Source organism: Manis javanica, chromosome 4 (assembly GCF_040802235.1).
Source record: "Manis javanica isolate MJ-LG chromosome 4, MJ_LKY, whole genome shotgun sequence".
Lineage (NCBI taxonomy): Eukaryota > Metazoa > Chordata > Mammalia > Pholidota > Manidae > Manis > Manis javanica.
In genome coordinates, this window is record NC_133159.1 from 100,771,779 (window position 1) to 100,789,899 (window position 18,121).

At 46.8% G+C, this 18,121-nt stretch overlaps 1 long non-coding RNA gene across 2 annotated transcripts; it reads left to right on the plus strand.

Moving 5' to 3' along the window:
- Nucleotides 1–1,082: 1,082 nt before the first annotated feature.
- LOC140848954 (uncharacterized) lies at nucleotides 1,083–17,822 on the plus strand. Of its 2 annotated transcripts, none has more exons than XR_012130289.1 (7): nucleotides 1,083–1,654; nucleotides 2,154–2,328; nucleotides 3,210–3,251; nucleotides 9,143–9,431; nucleotides 9,558–9,674; nucleotides 13,977–14,025; nucleotides 16,417–17,821. It is a non-coding gene; the product is annotated as an uncharacterized lncRNA (long non-coding RNA). The 2 variants fall into 2 exon arrangements; XR_012130290.1 differs by lacking the exon at nucleotides 1,083–1,654 and adding an exon at nucleotides 1,733–2,011 and having other exon boundaries at nucleotides 16,417–17,822.
- The last annotated feature ends 299 nt before the right edge of the window (nucleotides 17,823–18,121 follow it).

Genomic DNA, 18,121 nt, shown 5'->3' on the forward strand with positions numbered 1-18,121 from the left:
GCTAGGGTCTCCATCTGTAGAGGGGAGAATGAGACAGGGACCATAGGCTTAGACAGAATAAGGTGAGAGCCTCTGGAGAAAGCAAGGCAGGATATTTGCAATCAGAGCAATTGACTTAGCATGCAGACCCAGCTGTAGATGGCATAGTAAAAGGCAGGTTTCTTTAGCAAATAGACAATATCTCAACCCACCTTAGAGGCTGGGCACGCAGTCTTCTGATGTGCACCCGAACCAAGGCGCCAGTGCCCCAGAGAGAAATCAAGGCAGGAAATTATCTTTAATATTCAAGGACCCCTTGCCATCCTACTCCTTTTACTAACCCTTGGGCCCTGTATCATCAACAATCTGGTCCAGATTCTCAGAGACCACGTGGGGGCCATCCAACTGATAGTCCTCCATGCTCAATACAAGCCCCTAGTAATCTTGTTACCTTCAGACCATGTATCCTCAATAAACTGATAACTTTTATTAAAGATAGAATTAATACAGTCCAGCTAATGGTGCTAAGACAACAGTATCAGCCTTTATCTCCTTACAACTGCAAAACCTTATTAGACCCATGATTGGGTCCCTTCTTAGGATCCAGAGAAAGGGGGGAATGAAAGGGCAAGCTCTCAGATTCTATTTCAGCCAATTGGGACCCAGATCCTACCTCAGCCAATCAGGACCTGGATCCTATTTCACCCAATCAGAGCTTGGTCTCTCTCCTCTCCATTCAGCAAAGAGCTCACCTACCACCCTTAGACACTGCCAATTGACCAGAGCCACCACATATCACCCCACCAACTACCCCTAGATCCAGCCAATCAGCCAGAGCCATGACCATCACCCCACCAACTGCCCTAGAACCCCATAAAACCCTTGTGTATTGAAACTCGCTACACTGCCTTGGTGTAGATGAGAGATTGAGCTCGAGCTAGCTCGAATAAAGGCTCTTTGCTTTTGCATCGGTGTTGGCTCCTTGGTGATCTTCTGGGATTCGCGACTTTGGGCACAACAGTCAGTAGAGCAGAGACCCCTCTAGAGTTTGAATCTGGTGGGAAGGCCAGCAGACATAGGCTCTAAAGATAACCCTTAGGAAGATTTTAAGTAAATACTTTCCACAATTCAGATCACAATTCTTTTTTGTTTCCTAGAGAAATGTGACCTATTGTGAAGCCCATTTCTACAGGGGAGGAAATGTCAAAGTTTCCAGAATGCAGGGCCAGTTTTGGACAAGGCTCTGCTCTGGGGGGCCCAGCCATGCCAGAATGACAAGCAGTCTCAGTGTGGGTCGCCCCCATCCAGTCCCACCTCAGGGGTGGGCCCGGCGCTGCTGCCCCCTCCCCAGCTGGGCGCATTGAATGATCTGAGCCCTATCGGCTTGTGTCTGTACCCAGAAGCAAGCTGGCAGAAGGGAAGGCGGCTTTGCTTTGTTACAATTCGCTTTTCCCCCAGCATATGGCTCTCAGAGGTGGTATCTGGAGAGCACCGAGTCTCCAGTTTACCGGGACCAGCCTAGACTGGGCACATAGGGCAGTTCCCGGGCTGTGGAATGCCCAGGGGAAGGGCCCAGGGACCGGGTATAGCGCAATGCAGGCCGACTGGGACAAGCCAGCCCTGGCCAGCGACGGAGATGTCTTTCCAGTTCCTTCTCACTGCAAAGGGAGAAAAGGTCAGCGGGGTGCTGGGATCGCTGTCGGGGGCACAGCCTTCCCCTGGGGAGGTGTCCAGACCCGGGAGGCCGTCGGGGTGGGGAGAGCAGAGAGCGGAGGGCCGGGAGGAACGTGGGGAAGAGAGAGGGGGAGAAGAGGAGGGAAAGAGGAAGGAAGTGGGGGAGGAGCGGCGGGGAGGCGGAGGCCGGAGCTCGGGCACCTGCGGAGCGGGGCGGGCGCGGAGGAGAAGGCGGCGGGGCTGGAGACTCGCCGCAGCGGGAGGGAGCCCGGCCTGGTTTTAGTGACGCCCGGGGGGAGGCCGCGCCCGCGGAGTTGCCCCGCCAGCCGGGGATTTCCTGCCGGCTCTCCGGTGAATGGTGGGCTGTTGTCGCCGTGTCCTTCCTGGGGCGGGGGTTGAGGCCGAGCGCCTCCGCGGAAATGAAATGTTGTTGTACTCGCCTCTGCCTCCGGTTCGGGATTTGGGGATGGAGAAGATGGCTTCTCTCATAATTTATTCAGGTGGCTGTCACTGTGGTCACAGCTGGCCCCGGGCCAAGAGCAGAGCCGGAGAAATTGAAGCGAGGGAAGGAAAATGCGGCCACAGTCCCGACGGGCCGCAGAGAGGCCACTGCCCAGCGGTAGAGCCAAGCCGCGCAGTCCTGCTGGCCCTCCGGCCCCTGGGGGCCCCTGACGCGTGAGCATCGACCATCTACTAAGCACTTTTTACATAGCCACTCTTTATCCCCAGAGTGCCCCCTATATTACCTAGTATTAACCCCATTTTACAGATCAGAAAACTACAGGTCACAGAGGTTAAGTAACTTGTTCACAGTCACCCTTGCAGGAGCAGGAAAGCTCAGAGTTGAACCTGATCTCCCTGACTTTGCAATGTTTTCCTGCATACCAGGCAGCCCTCCTGGTTTCTCTTCTTCAGAGTCCCAACATTTCCTTCTTACCAGTGTTCTCCTCACCCTCTCTCCCTAACCCACCAGCAGCCCTGCTCAGGCACCCAGTTGCCCTCCTACCTCACTTCAGCTCTACTGTGTCTGAGAGGCTCTGGGACTAGTTCACACTGAGGTTTCAGTGACTGGGAACAGCCTGAGGTGGTCCCTGGCTTGTCTCTCCCCAAGATTTGCCTTTAAAAAAGAATCTCAGCCTCATGTTAAAGGACAAGTTCTTAAGGGAACTGATGTAAGTGACAGCCAAGAATGTGGAGCAGGACTGGCGCAGCAAGGCCTGTGGGGGCCCCAGCCGCACGTGGGCAAAGCCCCTTCCATCAGTGCGCATGGCTCTAGGAGGTGGGTCTGGGGAAGAAGAGCATCTGAAACCTGTTGAGAACCTACTGTGTGCCTGGCACATTCTCCACACACTTCACAAATGTTATTACCCTGTTACTCCTCACAGCTACCATGGGGGTACACATCACAGAGAAGGAAACCATGGTTTTCTTTGAAATGAAATAACTTGCCCAAGGAAATGCTGCTAGTAAGTGCCTGGGCTGGACTTCAAACCCATTCACTCAATCTGTCATTCATTAAGTGTATTTTTCTTTTCTTTTTTTTTTTCTGTGTCTAGGTATACGGTGATGAGATGTATGATCCTCCTCGGCTTATGTTTGTAAGTGGGGAAATAGATGTAAACAAATCAATACACTAAGGTGCCATGTGACAGTCTGATAGTTGCAGTATGGGGTTCCCCGGTGGGCCACAGATGCAAACTCTGTGGCCGCAGCTACCTAGGAGCAGGTGGTATGGAGGTGGCAGGGAGTCAGGAAAAAAAGAAAACCTTCTTGAAAGAGACCTAGGGCCAGGCCGTTTTCCTCACTCTCCCCGGTGCCGCTTTCAGAAGCCCTTGGCATGGAGGGGAGTGGGGAGAGGGGTCTCATCTGGGGCCTCTTTAAATGTCCCTCGACTCCCCTGCTCTGGCCACCTGACTTCACTGCGGTGTTTTGAGGATTATTAGATCGTTATGAAGTACCTTGTATTTCTGGTATTTAGGAGCAACGTCAATGTACAGGAATCATCTTCTCAGTGTTTTTTTTCTCCCCCGGTTCAACAGAGGTTGGTTTTAAAATATCTTTGACTTGAAGAACAGGATAAAAAAAACAAATGTGGGAGTCTGAGGTAAAAACAGAAAATAGATGAAACCCAAAGTATTTTCAAGGTGTCTTTCTCTGTGTTTCTGTTTGGCAGGTTTTAAAAGTGTAAAGCAGAGAGAAATTTATCTGATGCAGCATTTACATAAGAGGCACGTTCAGAAAAAGAGACTGTGATTCTGAAGGTGTCCTTATACTGCACTAAAAATCTCCCTTGGGACCAGAGGAGGTTTAAATTAGCTGGAGAGAGGAGGGAATAAAATCCCCCTTTCCAAATTGCAGATCTCTTCTAAATTGAAAATTTCACCTGAGGAAGTGATCACACTGTTCAAGAACAGACAAAGCCCTCTTTTGTAAGGGCTCCACCTTCTCTAACTTTCACTACAATTCCCTGGCTCTTTCTACAGCCACTTAACAAGTCCTGACATTGCGCTGTTCACAGCTATGTCACAGGCCTTGAGCACAGCTCTCAAAGAGGCCCTTGTTTGTAGTGGCTGTGCATTTTGCTCTAGAAAAATATCAACAAGCCATTTAATTGATTCAAGAATTCAGTCAGTGAGAATAGCACAAACTCTCCTGCACTTCCACAGGCTCTTATCATATGTGTGTGTGTATTTGTATGTATTTTCTCTAATGTCTACCACATATTTGCATGTTAAACTGCACAGAATTTCACAAACAGGGATAATGCTATTTACACAGTGTCCTGGTTATCTATTGCTGCATAAGAGAATACCCTAAACTTAGTAACCATTTACCATTCTGTGAGGTTGTGTGAATCTGAGGATCAGAAATGAGGGCAGGGCTCAGCTGGATGATTCTCCTGCTCTAGGTGGCATTAGCTGGAATGCTCAGTGGTATTCACCTGGTTGGTTTCTGATCTGAAGGGCCCAAAACAGTTTTTCTGACACACCCTGCACCTTGGCAGTGTGGCTATAAGGCTGGACTCCATGCGCTCCTTCCCTCCATAGACTCAAGGCCTCTCTGCCCAGTTTCGCCTTACATATAGACTTCCTACATAACAGTTCAGGTCTCTCAGAACAAGCGTTCCAGGACACATCAAGTGGAAACTGCTAGACCCTATCAAAGAGCTTTCTTTGGAGTCCAGCATTCCCTGTGTCTTCCTCACCCTCTCTCACCCTACCTCACCCCAGCCCTGCCTCAGGCACTCATGCCCAGAACAGGCACAGTGTCACCTCAGCTACAGTCTGTTATAGTCAGAAGCAAGTCACAGTGCCGCCCAGAAGTACGGGATGGGAAATAGACCACACCTCTCTATGGGAGGAGGCTTGGAGAATTTGATCTAAAATTTTATCTCTAACCCAGTGGCCAACTACACTCAGTGTTGCCAGACTTCATGTTTAAACTTATTTTTCTAGGGATAAGGCTAGAATCTGAGGTTTGGATGGAACTTAAAGATCATCTAGTTCAACATTCTAATTTTACAGGTAATATAAGAGAGACCAAGAGAAATTCGAGAATCTGGGGCTCCCAGATACAAATTCCAAAGGCAAGCTCAGATCCAAGTGTCTGACCCCAGATTCAATTAGATACTTACTGACTGCCTACTAAATTCACAGTGTGGCATTTATACTGAAGGAGGACAATACAAAGTTAAGTTACAAGTTTCTAGTGTCCAAGAGTTTACAATTCAGTGGAAGGGAAGAGTGAAGAAAGTAGCTAATACAGGAAAATAAAAACTGCAGAAATATGCCATGAATTTGATAGAAGGATAAATCCAATCTGGCGAGGTGGGTTATGAAGGGATTTCTGAAGATCTGGGTTTGATGTAGGCCTTTAAAGGAGTAAAACTATAGGTGACAATAGAGCAGGCAGCATTCTAGCCAGAGCACATAGGGAACAAAAAGAGAGAGAGGATAGCCAGAGATGAGGCTGAGTGCCAGGTTGAGGAGAAGGACAACTATGCATTGTCCACACACTCTGACCTGGTCACCCTGGAGATCCGAGGGGCACACTGTTCAGATAGCCATCCAGACCTACACGGGCCTGGGGTGGGTTCACTGAGATGCTTTACAGCAAACTCTCCTACGTGAGCACAATGAACTTGTTTCTAACCCAGCTGTTCTCATTGCTGACTGCACATTAGCATCTCCGTGGATGCCCTTAAAATATCCTTGGGTCCTACTAAGTTAGTTTCTCTGAGATGGGACCCAGATCTTGATTTTTTTAACTCCTCAGGTGATTTTAATGTGCTGGAGCAGTGGTTTTCAAAGCTAGTGGGCATCAGAATCACATGCAGGGCTTATCAAAACACAGACTACAGGCCCCACCTCCAGAGTTTCTGGTTTAGAAACCGTCAGGAAGGGGCCCAAGAATCAGCATCTCTAACAAGTTCCCAGTGTTACCCCTGCTGCTAGTCCCTGGACCATACTGTGAGAGCCATTGCTCCAGACAGTCAATCTAAACAGAGACACATAGAATCCACCTCCTTGGAAACTCTCTCTCTGGAAAGAGAACTAAGGTTGCACACTGCCTAGCCCAGAACCCTGCTACTCCAAGTGTGGTCAGTCTCTGGCCCAGCAGCACAGGCAGCGCCTGGGAACTTATTAGAGATGAAGAGTCTCAAGCCACACCCCAGACCCAGGGAATCAGAATCTGCATTTTAACAAGATTGCTCAGGTAATCCGAAGGCACAGTACAGTTTAACAAGCTCTACTCTTGAGTTAAATTCTGAGTGTTAATGCCTCCTAGACACCTGAATCTTGATGGCACCATAGCAGAGGTCCCCAGGCATAGTAGCTATAAGGACTTTCCAGAGTTGGGGCTCTAAGCCATCTGTAACACGTGAACTCACCTGAGCATTTTAACACATGAACTCTGAATTTGGATAATAAAGCTAGATAACAAAATATATTTTGTAAAAGCCTTTTAGCAGTTTATGAAGGACTTTCACCTATTACTAGTTCTACATCTGTTAAAAAATATTGAAATACCCAACTCAAGCACAAGTAAAGGGAAGCAAACTCTAATCACTCAAGTATCAGGAGTACCTGCTACTTTAAATTTCCTTCCTGGCTCCTACCAATGGGTGGCCCCAGGCCTTTTTCACAACCTTGGACCCACTTCCAGACTGGATGAAGCTGCTATTTTCAATGCAGGTGTTAATTACCTCCTTCACACTGGTCTGCTACCCTCAAAACGAAATGCCCCCAACTGTCTCTTAGTTTCTTGCCTAAGGAGTTTTTTTCTTCCTCTTTCCACTGTGGAGAGTTAATGATCTAGTCAGCATTTCACCCAGTGGGTTTGGAATTTGGCCTTATTTTCAGGTGACTTGTTCTAAACCAGTTCCACCTATGCTTACCATTGGTAAGATAATGAAAGTCTTCCTGACCCCTTCCAGCAGCCCACACCTCCTGCTTTAGCTTTTTCTCCAGGTAAATCCATTTAATCTCCTTCAGTGGAGGAGTGAAGCGTGGTTCAGGCTGCTGCCCTGACTCACGTCCACTGTCTCCAATAGCCAATCTCAGTATCTATTGGATTGTTCCCAAACCAGAAGAGCAGTCTTTCATAGAAGAGAAAAAACACCTGGGGAGGTCACTTCAGCTCTTTCAGCAGTGCAGGCATGGATTAAATGCCATGCTGGCAAGGCTCCAAGAGAGACAATTCCTTGTGGAAATTCTTGTCATTTTCTCAGGATGCATATTTTCTATTTTTAACAAAAGAACACCATTCTCTGAGGATGAGAAAAAGCTTTGGCTCACAGGAAAGAAGAAAGCCACGTCCAGGCCAGTAAAAGAGTGAGTGAAGCCTCTTGAAAGAAAAATCAATTTTCTTATCAAGATGTCGGTAGTTAGACTATGACTAGACACAGTCATCAAGATGACCTGGCAAATCAGGTAGTTTGCATTATCTTGTAGCAGGAAAGGATAGGAATAAACTATGCCAGGTAGGTTTCTTTGTGGGTATGTGTGTGTGGCCAGCTTTAAGAAAAACAATGTACAAAAATGAGTGCTTGTGAACTTGATCAATCAGGAAGGGATTACCTACATTGGAAAGATAATTTTCCCCAAGTTTCCTTAAATACTAAGTACCCAGGACTTGAGAACTCTAAGAGGAGATGGAGCTCCTTTGAGGGCAGCTAGCTGACTTGGTCTCGCAGGATGACAAGCACCCACAGAGGGATAATGTAGCCCAGAGTCTGTTTCTTGGCCTCGCAGATGCAGAAGCTCAGTCTGGAAATACAGAGCTGATAGGCCTCTGTAGAACTAAATACCACTAATCTGACTCATAAGAGTCCAAAGTATAAATTATTTCCCAATTTGTTGCTTTACTGTGGGGTCTCCCCTTTTTGTTACTTAATTCTCCAAATTTTATTGAGTGCCCACTATGGGCTCAAATTCCCTGCCCTCATACTGCATTCATTCTAGGGGCAGAGATATATGATAAGCAAATAGCTATATAATGTGTTAGGTAGTAATATGTGCTATAAGAAAATTAATGCAGGTAAAGGGTAAGAGAAAATGTTGGGGTGGAAGGGAGACTATAGGTTTATTCCCATTTCATTTAGGGATGTCAGAGAAAGCCTTACTAATCAGGACAGTTTGAGCAGAACCCTAAAGAAACAAGGCCCAGAGATTTCTGCAGGAGGGGAACTCTTGGTAAAATCACAGCAAGTTAAAGGGGAGCAGGAGCTTGGTGTGGCGAGGGAACTGCAGGGAGGCCAATGCAGCTGCAGAGAAGCGAGAAGGGGAGTAGGAGGTAATGTGAGAGATGCATCCAGGGCCAGATCCCTCACAGGCCTTTGTAACCATTTTGGCTTTTGCTCCAAGTGATATTTTGACCTGAAGAGTGACATCGTCTGATTTGCATTTTAATGGCATCTCTCTGGCTGGCTGCCTTGAAGATAGATGGGGGTGGGAGACTGGGAGGCAAGGGAAAAAGCAGGAAGACTAGTTAAGATGCTTTTGTAACAGTGGAGGTGGGAAATGAGATGGCGTGGACCAATCATCAGTAGAAGCTGTGATCAGGGATCGGGTTCTGGATACACTTAAAGGCAAACCTAATAGTATTTGCTGATGGCTTGGGTGGGACGTGTGAGAGAAAAGAGTAGAATCCAGGATAACTCCAAGCTTTGGGTGTGAGGAACGGGAAGAATGAAGCCTCCATTTGCTATGAGTCAGAAGAAAAACTTGGTGAACATGTGAGTTGTGTTGCTGGGGAAGAAGCAGGAGACCGGGTTTGGAGATGCTAATTTTGACATACCCATTGTATATCTGGAGACGCCTGCCATGGGCTACATGTGTCTGGAATTCAGTAGAGATCTAGGCTGAAGATATAAATTTGGGGGTCATGGCATATAGGTGGCATTAAAAATCCTGACGCGAGAGGAAATGACCTAAAGCGAGAGTGTAGATGGAGAGATCTGAGCTTCAGGACTCTCCAACCTTTACAGGTCAGTGAAATGAAGGAAACTCAGCAAAAACCCAGCCAGAGAGAAGGGAGGAGAACCAAGAGAGAGCAATGGCCAGAAGCCAACAGAGAGCGTTCCAAGGGAGCAGCGACAAGCTGTGCCAGATGCTGCAAACAGGCTGAGTAACATGGAAACTGAGACTTCATCCTGCAATTAGGAACCAGGAAGTCCTCGCTAACCTTGACAAGAGCGGTTTCAATGGAGAGGTGGGAACAAAAGCCGGATTGGATGGGGTTCAAGAGAGAATGAAAGAAAGGAAGCAAGGGGGCCGGTGAGTAGAGAGATCTTAAGAATTTTGCTGGGAAAGGAAACAATTGAGGTAATGGTGGAGGAGGTGGAGGAGGGATTAGGGTCCAGAGAATTTGTGCGGGTTTTGTTAATTTTTGTTTTGTTTTAGGATGGAAAGTAACAGAGCATGTTTGCTGGTGAAGGAACATTTTTTGGAGTGAAGTCCTTGGATGGGGGAGAGAAGGTCAAGTGCACAGATATAATGATGGCCTTAAACAGGATCCTGGTGGGTGAGCCTTAGTAATGGGGAAAGCAAAGTGCCCAAGAACAGTGTTAGACGTGATGGTGGGAGTGGGCTGTCTTCTGCTTTCAGTGAATTGGGCAAGATTTCAGTTGAGATTGAGGTCCAGGTTAGACGTTTGATGAAAAAACGGGAGAGGCTGATGATGTCTAGGACAGTAAGAGCCAGTGATTGGTCGGTAGTTCCCAAAGTGTGGTCCTGAGACCCACAGCATCAGTGTCACCTGAGAACTTGTCTGAGATGCAAATTCTCAGGCCCCATTCTTTCTTTGAGAGGGCATCTCTCATATTTATTGATCAAATGGTTGTTAACAACAATAAAATTCTGTATAGGGGACTCAATGCACAGTCATTAATCAACCCCAAGCCTATTTCTCAACAGTCTCCAGTCTTCTGAAGCATAACAAGTTCTTACATGGTGAACAAGTTCTTACATAGTGAATAAGTTCTTACATGGTGCAAGGGCAGTCATATCACAGAAACTTTCAGTTTTGATCATGCATCATGAATTATAAACAATCAAGTCAGATATGATTATTCATCTGATTTTTATACTTGATTTATATGTAAATCCCACATTTCTCCCTTATTATTATTATTATTATTATTATTATTATTATTATTATTATTATTTTAATAAAATGCTGAAGTGGTAGGTAGATGCAAGATAAAGGTAGAAAACATAATTTAGTGCTGTAAGAGGGCAAATGTAGATGATCAGGTCTGTGCCTATAGACTAAGTATTAATCCAAGCTAGACAAGGGCAACGAAACATCCACGGATGCAGAAGATTTCTCTCAAAACAGGAAGGGTGAGGTTCTAAGTCAGGCCCCATTCTTGACCTCCGGGATCAGAAACTCTGGTGCCAAGTCCAAGCCTCTGTGCTCTAACAAGCCCTCCAGCTGACTTGGCTACAAGCTTCAATTGGAGAAGCAGTAGTTTAGGGATATAAGGTGTGTTGCAAGGCAGCAGTAAGAGCCTTCTTGAGGTTAGTGGTTGTTGAGTTTAGAGTGAAACCAGTCAGTGCATTTCATCCGAGTCCATCCTGAGAATGCATTCCCCCTTCCAGCAATTCTATGAGGAATGGGTAGAAAACCCAGTTCTAGCTAATTCGCTGCAGAAGACTGTGGGGAAGGGCTTCTAGAGAAGAGCCCTTCGCTTTTACAAATGAACTCAAGGAAGTCAGAATCCCTTCTCTCCTTTGGGACCTTTCTTCATCTCATGTCCCTGCCATTCAGCAGCAAGAGGAGTTTCTTTCATGTTCTTAGTTTCTAAGGTTCATTTTCAAAACCCAAGTTAGGCCCACCCATTACCTTTGAGGTCAGTTCATAGAGCCCATTAAACAAGCACCGTGTGTGTGCTGGGCATTGAAAGAAACAGGGCCCCTTGGCCTGTATAACCTTTAAGTGTAGACTTTCTTCCTCACACTTAGCTGAGGGATCCTTTAGTTCTCCAATAAATAGGCTGACACTAAGGCTGCTGGCATTTTAAACATTATTTTATCATTCACTCCTTTGCTGTCACCGTTTCTTGCTTGGTGCTAAATGCTGCTGGCCCTGTCCCTGCCCACTGTGAGAAGTCTCTAACCAAAGGTAGCATCAGGAGAGCCTTGGCAAGTCCACCTTGGGAAGGAGACACCACACGTCCAAGGGAGGCAGGGAGAGCAGGAGGGACCAGAGTGCATGCAGTACCCACAGTAAAGCAGTAATAGCAAAACAATAAAACAATTCACTAAAGGAACAGCGATACACAGAGGGCGGGTGCCCCACGGACTGTTGGAGATCTGGCACAGATGACTCCTGCCTGTCATCGCTGGGTCTCCCCTACCTGTCTGCAGAGGCAGGCAGAACAGGCTGGGGCAGGATGGCACCTGGATTGAGAGCCAGCCCACACCCAGGTACTCACAGGACAACTGGTTACACCTCAAGGGATCAGCTCTCGCTGCTCTGGAATTGTGCCCTCGGTGGTATCATGAGTGGCTAGGGCCCCTTGCAGGAGCCACATTATCTCAAACTGGAATCTCTATGCAAACTGGGGGTCCCAGGATGGATCTGGCGCCTCCAGGAACTAGGTGTTCAATCTGAGTGCTCGTCTACTAGACCTTGGGCCTCCCAGGGACAGAGGCAGCACTTTATTCATCAGGGTGCCACCCTGGGATGAGCCCAGAGCCAGCCATGAGACATAGCATTGAAAATGTGTTGAATTGAAGGCCTGCTTGCTTAACTGAAGGGCAAACTTTTCCTATAAAGGGTCCAATAGTAATATTTCCCTATAAAGTAAATAGTAAATATGGGCTTAGGGAGCCATATGATCTCTATTGCCATCTCTTCCAGCAGTTACAGCAGCCACAGATGCTATATGTGAACAAAGGACTGGAGATGTTCCAATAAAACTTTATTTCATGGACACTGATATTTGAATTTCATGTAACTTTCACATGTCATGGAATATTCTTCTGATTTTTTAGCCACTTAAAAATGTAAAAGCTACTCTTACCTTATGAGCTCGCAGAAACAGGCAACAGGTCAGATTTGGTGTTTGGGTTATAGTTTACAGATCCCTGGTCTAATGTATCAAAAAAGGCCACTTCTGGTTTCCAATGGCAGTAAGCATAGCTTTTCACATTTTGGTCTCCTAATAGCCATTGGGATGTGCAGTGCCTCAACAGTTGAATAACCCACATTCCTCCCTGGTATGTGTGCATGCATGCACATGCACACTCACATGCACATACACACTCACACACTCACCGACCTACCTAATACATGGCCACTGTTTGGGACACCAAGGTGTGAGGCAGCCAGTCTCCAGGTTGCCAGGGTAATTGCTGACTCACTTTTAGTCCTATTGCTGCTTCTAGGTAAGAGAGAGATGTGTAGACTGTTAGCAACTTGAGGCTGATTTATCTTTCTGCCTCCTCCACCCCCCATCACGCCAGTGCATATTAGGCCAGGGTGGGAGGCCGCAAATTAGTGTGAAGCTGAGAGAGAGACTGGGTAGCAAAAAATATAGCAAGGGGTCAGGAAAAGGATTTCTACTGTTAGCAATGATTCCACCTGGAATTTTACACTTTTTAGTGCATTTTAATTTATCAGGCTGCTCATTCATTCCTTACAGCACCATGAGGGATAATTCACCTCACTGAGGAAACTATAGTCCATAGAACTTTGGGGATTTGCTTATAGTCACGTGGCCTTCATGTGGAAGAGCCATGACTCAGATACGGGTATTTATCCAAAGTTCATTTGTTCATTAGTCAGTAAACAAGCGTTGAGGGTTGCAAATGTCACACATGTGCCGCACAGGAGGAATGTAAAGATGAATATGACCTGGTCCTTGTCCTCCACTGAGCTTCTCAGGCCTGCCTTATCATTGCCTGCCTGTGAGACCTCTGCAATGACGATTCTCAGGCCCACTTTTCATGGGCTGCATCGGGGTCTGCAGTCGGGGCAAACACCCCATAGCCTGGGCACCCTCCTTCACCACCCTCTCCCCAGACCAGCACCCGGCCTGGGAAAGGTGGGCTCCAGACCTAGGAGGGTGCTCCTCCTGTCCAGCTGTTGGGGGCCAATTCTAGAATAGGATCTAGTGTCAGGGTCCACTGGGAACCCCAAGGAATCTCCACACCTCCCTGTACATATTTCAATGTTTTGTTCCGGAGGGGTATTCCCACAAAAGTTTTTCATGCTGAGTTGGAATTTGGCACAGCCTTGTAGTGAATTGACAAAAGCTTGAGATTTGAAACAAGAGGCCCCAGATTATGTGACCCTAAGCAAGTCACCTAACCTCTCTGAACTTCTGTTTCCTCATTTGAAGGGACAATGGGGACAATAAGAGTAATACCCCGAGTGCAAACATTCCAAAAGAATGGGCCTAGGAATTTGTGGACGTGCCATCACCTTAGGAGTCCTGCCATCTTCCCCCATGTAGTTCTGCCATGGGCCTGCGCTTGACTGTGGCCAGTCACGGAGTGGCTTGCAGTGTCCTAAGTCAAGTAGACCAAGATTTTGTCCCTAGATGACGGCATCACCTTCTGAGAAGAATCAATGTGTTCCAAAGCAGTAGATGCCCAGACATCTTGCAGGATGAAGACAAGCCTTAGTTGTCCTCCTGCAACCAGTCAGTGTTTGAAGTGAACTCACTGCTGAGAATATAAAATGAAATTCCCATTAAATTCCTTAAAATACCATAGAACTCAATTTCCAAATGTATTTTGTTGACAAGCCATATTTAGGGGACACTTCTGACCTTTATATAAGCTTGCGATGTTTCTTTTTCTGTTTTCCAGATGAACTCTTCTGTCCTCCCTTCCAACTTGCAGCTTTTGCAGCCATCAGGTAAGCGCCATCAGGTGTGGTCTGACGCTGCTGCTTTCCCAGGCTGCACCCCTCTTCCTGGCCCAGGGGCGGAGGCTCTGCTTCCCTGTCCTCAGGGATGACATGCTGCTCTGGCCTGCCACTGAGCCCTGAGCCTGAACTAGGGAGTTTTCTTTCCACAGAGGGGGGAGCTCCTGCCTCATTTCCATGGTTTCTTACCTCAGTTAGATGGGGTTTTTATTTAATACTTAGATTTTAATAGCTGATTGCTTCAGATGGGCTTTGGAGTTGTTTATCTTGCCTCTGATGAATATTTTCTTATCTAAAGTTTTAAGTCCCTCTCTCTTTTGGGATTTACAGCCTGGCTACTCTAGGTTCACAAAGCTTTTCCATTAAAGGTCTCTCTCCTCTGCCAATATTTATTGCTAGCGTCACTGTTTGCCCAGAAGCTACTGTCTGCTGCACCTTCTGGGAAGTGAAATTTATGTCCTGGCACTGATGGGGGTGACATCACCAAAGCACTCTTCACATCACCGAGTGGCATAAACCCTGAGCCCAAGTCTCCAGTGGTTGGGAAGGGGGAGATGGGAGCGAACCTAGTGGGTTTACCTTCATCTACCTCTTCCTTCCCCTCCCCTCCCTGCACCAGCCCACCCACCACTGGTATTGACAGCATCATTATGTAATTATAGAATCTCTTAAAATTGACACCCCTTCTTAAAATTAGTATTGAGGGGCTGGGGTCAGTAGCGCTGGAGGGGGATGCCCAGGCCTTATGCGAGGGTGTTTGCTCAAAGGACAACAGCCCTGCTTTCCCTTTGCAGCAAGCCCCCCGCATATGAACCCTGTTTTGCTCTCCTCTGTGGACAGTGAGAGAGTCTCACTACTCCCTAGCAGAACTGGGATTTGAGCCGAGTAGCTCTTCGGACCCAGGGCTCTCTCCTCTGCTTCCATGACCGGATTCGGTGGCATGTACCTCCAGGAAGGCTGGGTGGAGCTCTCAGCCCCACCCCTCACCTACCTGCCCTACGTGAAAGTCTCCCATGAGAGCTGGGGAGAGAGAGACAGAACCTGTGTGGGCAGCAGTTTGCTGGGCACAGGCAGCCTCAGCCCACTCTCTTCGCTCCTTCCCTATTTAGCCAGCTTTCTCCTACTACACCATGGCTATTTTCTCTAGGGAGTGTTGGTGCCATCTCTACTTCCTCGCCTTCTATTGACTCAGGGCTCTTCCCCTCCCTCCTAGTTCACCTGAAATGACCAGTGGTCTCCCAAATGCCCAGCTCAGTGGATGGCTTTGGTCCAGGGGCGACTTCATGGACACGAGATGGGTACAGTGACCCAGAGCCCTGCACCCAGAAAGTCCCCATGCTTGCTTTAATGCTGCACTGCTGTAGTCTTGAAATACTTAATACATTCTGAATAAAATGAGGACTCTTAAATTCCCATTTTGCACTGGGCCCCACGAATAATGCAGGCCATCTTCTCTGAGTCTTTCTCAAAGGTCACCTCTGTGACGCACACCTACCCAGCCTGAGTTCTCCCTCCTTCTCTCCAGCAGAATCCCATTTTTTTCAGAGACTCTGTGATCTCAGGAAGAGGCCCTTTCCTCATCCACAGAGAATGAATCTGATTAAAACAGTGATGGAACCTCAAAACTATTGATCAGGAATTGATCTAAAATTGATCATATGACCTAGATCTCATCAAAGAGAAGAAAGAGAGGAAAATAAAACTTGTTCTGGGAAAACTTTGGTGTTCCTGAGAAAAACGGACAGACTCAGCTGGCCTGCCCCTCACCCTTGTGCCCATTCCCCCTCCATCTGCTGTGGAAGTGGACACGGGCCCTGGAGGGGCAGCAGCCACCTTGTCCAACACGCTGTGAACAGCAGACAGAGAGAGAGAGAGAGGAGCTGGGTCTCTAATGGCATTGTGACGCCGCTGCCCCTTCCAACATCCTGCCATGTACCAAACAACAACAGGATCAAAACCCTTGCTTTTTAAGTCACTGCTGTGATGTTTTTCTTTTCTACTGCCGATTGACTGTATTGTAGCTGCTACAACTTTTAACACAATGTTGTCTTTTCCCAGCACTCAAAACATTCTTTCCCCACCACTCAAAACATTCTTTCCCTGGCATTCATGACACCATGTCCCTGGATTGTCTGATCACTCCTCATGTTCCTCTCCTTATCTCAGTCCTCAATGTGGGGTCTGGCAGGATTTTGTGCCTTGTTCTTTCATTCATTGTGAGGTATTTACTGAGTCCTCCTGGGTTGGGCCTTAACCTCAGTGAGGCAGATGCAGCCCGAAGCCAGGCGAGGCCCTGCTCTCACGGAGCTCACATGGGAGTCTCAGCCCACCTCCCCAGCCTCTGTCCGCATTCCTCCTGCGTGATTTCATTTACTTTCTCAGGACTTCCCACTGACCTAATTCATCAGCAGTCAACAGATACTCCTAGAAAAGAAAGAGAGAAGAGCTAGAGCCGCCCTCTGTGCGTTCATCACCAAACAGCCTGTACTCCGCATGCTCAGCCAAGGTAGGAAGAGAAGACGTGGTCTGCCTTTCCTCATCCCTGCGCTCCATCTTTCCTTCTGCGCAGCACACAGACATGTCGGGGGTTCTGCAAGAGTAAATGCCTCTGACAGAATCCTGTCGTATGTGGAGAGTTTTATTTGTCTCCCATGAAGCACAGTGCAAGTTCCCATCAGGCTTCACAGTTACAGAGCTGACAGTTGCGGCGGCCCCTCACTCACATGCAGACTGACAGAAAACAAGAGAGGCCCTCGGAAGCGGAAATGTGCCCGTTTCCCCAGGCCACCTGTGAAAGAAAACCGTTGCTATTGATAATGGCATTTTTTTTTAAGTGCTTCATTTGGGAAAAGTTTAAAATAAAATGGTAACCCACATTGTTTCCATTTGTGAGAATGTTAAGGGATTTGACATAAGGATATAGTCCGAATGATAGAAAATAATTGATACATAGATAGGCTTATTGTTTATATATGATAACAGAAGATTGAGGAGAAATTTTCTTATTGTTATCCATTTAATTCACTACAGTCTTAGGTTAGAGGAGAAATACAATGTGATCGTACTACATAATAGATGGTGAGAAAGCACTTGTTAAACTTCAACAACCATTCCTAATCTTTTTTTTTAGTAAGCCAGGAATAAAACAATCAACAACACACATACTGAACATGGAAACAGAAAAAGCCTTCCCATCAGGCTTTGGCAAAACGCCTTACAGGTATTTTAGAGCCAGGACTGTAGTTAGGTGAAGGATGAACTTGAGGTACAAAATTTAAAAGCATGTCAAGAAATCCTCAGTAATCAGAAAAATAAATACTATTTTGATCAATACTTTTTAAAAAAATCAAAATTAATGCAAAAACTCTGTGAAGAACAAAATATACAAATTTTAAGTAATAGGATCAGCATTTTTCCTGATTTTTCTTTTGCCTCCAGCTCTAACATGATTCTCACATTTACTAAAATATTCTTTATCTTAAAAAAAAAAAAAAGCAGTTACTGTGTGCTGACCTCCAATGAGTTCTGCACAGTGATATAGAGGGCATGTCAAAGTGTGGGCAAAGGGTCTGTTTATGTCTATGCAGAAGATCAAGGCCTAGCTTGGATACCCAGAAAATGAACTAAGATACGATATGAGGAGGAGCTTCTGGCATCAGCACTCTCTGGAGGACTTGTGCCGGGGGATGATTATCAAAAAGCCTCCACAGGGATCCGGGCGATGCTGCGGTCATGGCTGCATCCAGCCCACCGTCTCCTGGACTTGCCATAGGAATGAGGAGGGAGATGTCTAGGCTGGCATGTGCATACAGTGAGACAACGAATTTGACCGGATCTGTACTGTTGGAACTCAACCAGGAGTTGGGAGGGGTGCAAGGTGTAGCACTCCAAAATCTTATGACTATAGACTATCTATGGTTAAAAGAACATATGGGATGTGAACAGATCCCAGAAATGGGCTGCTTTAATTTGTCTGATTTCTCTCAGACTGTTCAAGTACAGTTGGACAATATCCATCATATCATAGACAAATTTTCACAAATGCCTAGGGTGCCTAAATGGTTTTCTTGGCTTCACTGGAGATGGA